The sequence below is a fragment of the Carassius auratus genome, unplaced genomic scaffold (assembly GCF_003368295.1).
Source record: "Carassius auratus strain Wakin unplaced genomic scaffold, ASM336829v1 scaf_tig00218089, whole genome shotgun sequence".
In the NCBI taxonomy this organism is placed as follows: domain Eukaryota; kingdom Metazoa; phylum Chordata; class Actinopteri; order Cypriniformes; family Cyprinidae; genus Carassius; species Carassius auratus.
The window spans coordinates 7,501-10,343 of record NW_020529374.1 but is presented as its reverse complement, the minus strand read 5'-3'; the positions used below and the strand labels follow the sequence as shown (position 1 = coordinate 10,343).

The 2,843-nt window shown below is 39.1% G+C and overlaps 1 non-coding gene and 3 pseudogenes across 1 annotated transcript; all 4 read right to left on the bottom strand.

The window, feature by feature from the left end:
* Window positions 1–564: 564 nt before the first annotated feature.
* Window positions 565–683, bottom strand: LOC113104719 (5S ribosomal RNA). Its single transcript, XR_003292096.1, has one exon. It is a non-coding gene; the product is annotated as a 5S ribosomal RNA (ribosomal RNA).
* Window positions 684–920: 237 nt separating this feature from the next.
* Window positions 921–1,039, bottom strand: LOC113104728 (uncharacterized; annotated as a pseudogene).
* A 1,086-nt stretch (window positions 1,040–2,125) lies between these two features.
* On the bottom strand, window positions 2,126–2,244 carry LOC113104724 (uncharacterized; annotated as a pseudogene).
* Window positions 2,245–2,465: 221 nt separating this feature from the next.
* On the bottom strand, window positions 2,466–2,584 carry LOC113104730 (uncharacterized; annotated as a pseudogene).
* Between the last annotated feature and the right edge of the window lie 259 nt (window positions 2,585–2,843).

The following is a 2,843-nucleotide window of genomic DNA, read 5'->3' as shown; positions in this document are numbered from 1 at the left end:
AGCTAAAAGCACCTGGTATTCCTAGGCAGTCTCTCATCAAAGTACTAACCAGACCTAAACCTGCTAAGATTAAGAGATCGGCATTGACTCTATTTTTGGCAAAATTATTATATACTAAGTGAAAAATTTCCAAAAAGCTTACAGCACCTGGTATTCCCATGCGGTCTCCCATCCATGTACTAACCAGGCCCAAACCTGCTAAGATTCAGAGATCGGGCATTGACTCTTTTTTTTTTTTTTTTTTTTTTTTAATGAAGGATTATTATATAATTCGTGAAATTTTCCAAAAGATTAAAGCACCTGGTATTCCCAGAGAGTCTCCCATCCATGAAGTAAACCATGCCCGAACCTGCTAATATTCAGAGGTCGGGCATTGACTATATTTTTTGGCAAAATTATTATATACTAAGTGAAAAATGTCCAAAAAGCTTACAGCACCTGGTATTCCCATGCGGTCTCCAATCCAAGTACTAACCAGACCTAAACCTGCTAAGATTCAGAGATCAGGGCTTTGACTCTATTTTTTGGCAAAATTATTATATACTAAGTGAAAAATGTCCAAAAAGCTTACAGCACCTGGTATTCCGAGGCGGTCTCCCATCCAAGTACCAACCAGGCCCAAACCTGCTTAGCTTCCGAGATCAGACGAGATGGGGCATAGCCAGGTTGGTATGACCGTAAGCCAAGACTGCTGTAAATAGAGGGCTATTTAAAGACCGACCAATCTAATCACCAGTACATTATATAAGTAGGAAAGAAAACCCAAAAGCTTAAAGCACCTGGTATTCCTAGGCATTCTCTCATCAAAGTACTAACCAGACCTAAACCTGCTAAGATTCAGAGATCGGGCATTTACTTTTTTTTTTTTTTTTTTTTTTTTTTAATGAAAGATTATTATATAATTCGTGAAATTTTCCAAAAGATTAAAGCGCCTGGTATTCCCAGGCAGTCTCCCATCCATGTACTAACCAGGCCCAAACCTGCTTAGCTTCCGAGATCAGACGAGATGGGGCATAGCCAGGTTGGTATGGCCGTAAGCGAAGACTGCTGCAAAGAGAGGGCTATTTAAAGAGCAGCCAATCTAATCGCCAGTACATCATATAAGTAGGAAAGAAAACCCAAAAGCTTAAAGCACCTGGTATTCCTAGGCAGTCTCTCATCAAAGTACTAACCAGACCTAAACCTGCTAAGATTCAGAGATCGGGCATTGACTCTTTCGTTTTTTATTTTGTTTTTTTATGGAAGATTATTATATAATTCGTGAAATTTTCCAAATGATTAAAGCGCCTGGTATTCCCAGGCAGTCTCCCATCCATGTACTAACCAGGCCCAAACCTGCTAATATTCAGAGATCGGGCATTGACTCTATTATTTGGCAAAATTATTATATACTAAGTGAAAAATGTCCAAAAAGCTTACAGCACCTGGTATTCCCAGGCGGTCTCCCATCCAAGTACTAACCAGACCTAAACCTGCTAAGATTCAGAGATCAGGACATTGACTTTTTTTTATTTTTTTATTTTTTTAATGAAAGATTATTATATAATTCGTGAAATTTTCCAAATGATTAAAGCGCCTGGTATTCCCAGGCAGTCTCCCATCCATGTACTAACCAGGCCCAAACCTGCTAATATTCAGAGATCGGGCATTGACTCTATTATTTGGCAAAATTATTATATACTAAGTGAAAAATGTCCAAAAAGCTTACAGCACCTGGTATTCCCAGGCGGTCTCCCATCCAAGTACTAACCAGACCTAAACCTGCTAAGATTCAGAGATCGGGCATTGACTTTTTTTTTTTTTTTTTTTTTTAATGAAAGATTATTATATAATTCGTGAAATTTTCCAAATGATTAAAGCACCTGGTATTCCCAGGCAGTCTCCCATCCAGGAAGTAAACCATCCCGAACCTGCTAATATTCAGAGGTCGGGCATTGACTATATTTTTTGGCAAAATTATTATATACTAAGTGAAAAATGTCCAAAAAGCTTACAGCACCTGGTATTCCCAGGCGGTCTCCAATCCAAGTACTAACCAGACCTAAACCTGCTAAGATTCAGAGATCAGGACATTGACTATATTTTTTGGCAAAATTATTATATACTAAGTGAAAAATGTCCAAAAAGCTTACAGCACCTGGTATTCCGAGGCGGGCTCCCATCCAAGTACCAACCAGGCCCAAACCTACTTAGCTTCCGAGATCAGACGAGATGGGGCATAGCCAGGTTGGTATGACCGTAAGCCAAGACTGCTGCAAAGAGAGGGCTATTTAAAGACCGACGAATCTAATCACCAGTACATTATATAAGTAGGAAAGAAAACCCAAAAGCTTAAAGCACCTGGTATTCCTAGGCAGTCTCTCATCAAAGTACTAACCAGACCTAAACCTGCTAAGATTAAGAGATCGGGCATTGACTCTATTTTTTGGCAAAATTATTATATACTAAGTGAAAAATTTCCAAAAAGCTTACAGCACCTGTTATTCCGAGGCGGTCTACCATCCAAGTACCAACCAGGCCCAAACCTGCTTAGCTTCCGAGATCAGACGAGATGGGGCATAGCCAGGTTGGTATGAACGTAAGCCAAGACTGCTGCAAAGAGAGGGCTATTTAAAGACTGACCAATCTAATCACCAGTACATTATATAAGTAGGAAAGAAAACCCAAAAGCTTAAAGCACCTGGTATTCCTAGGCAGTCTCTCATCAAAGTACTAACCAGACCTAAACCTGCTAAGATTCAGAGATCGGGCATTGACTTTTTTTTTTTTTTTTTTTTTTTAATGAAAGATTATTATATAATTCGTGAAATTTTCCAAAAGATTAAAGCACCTGGTATTCCCAG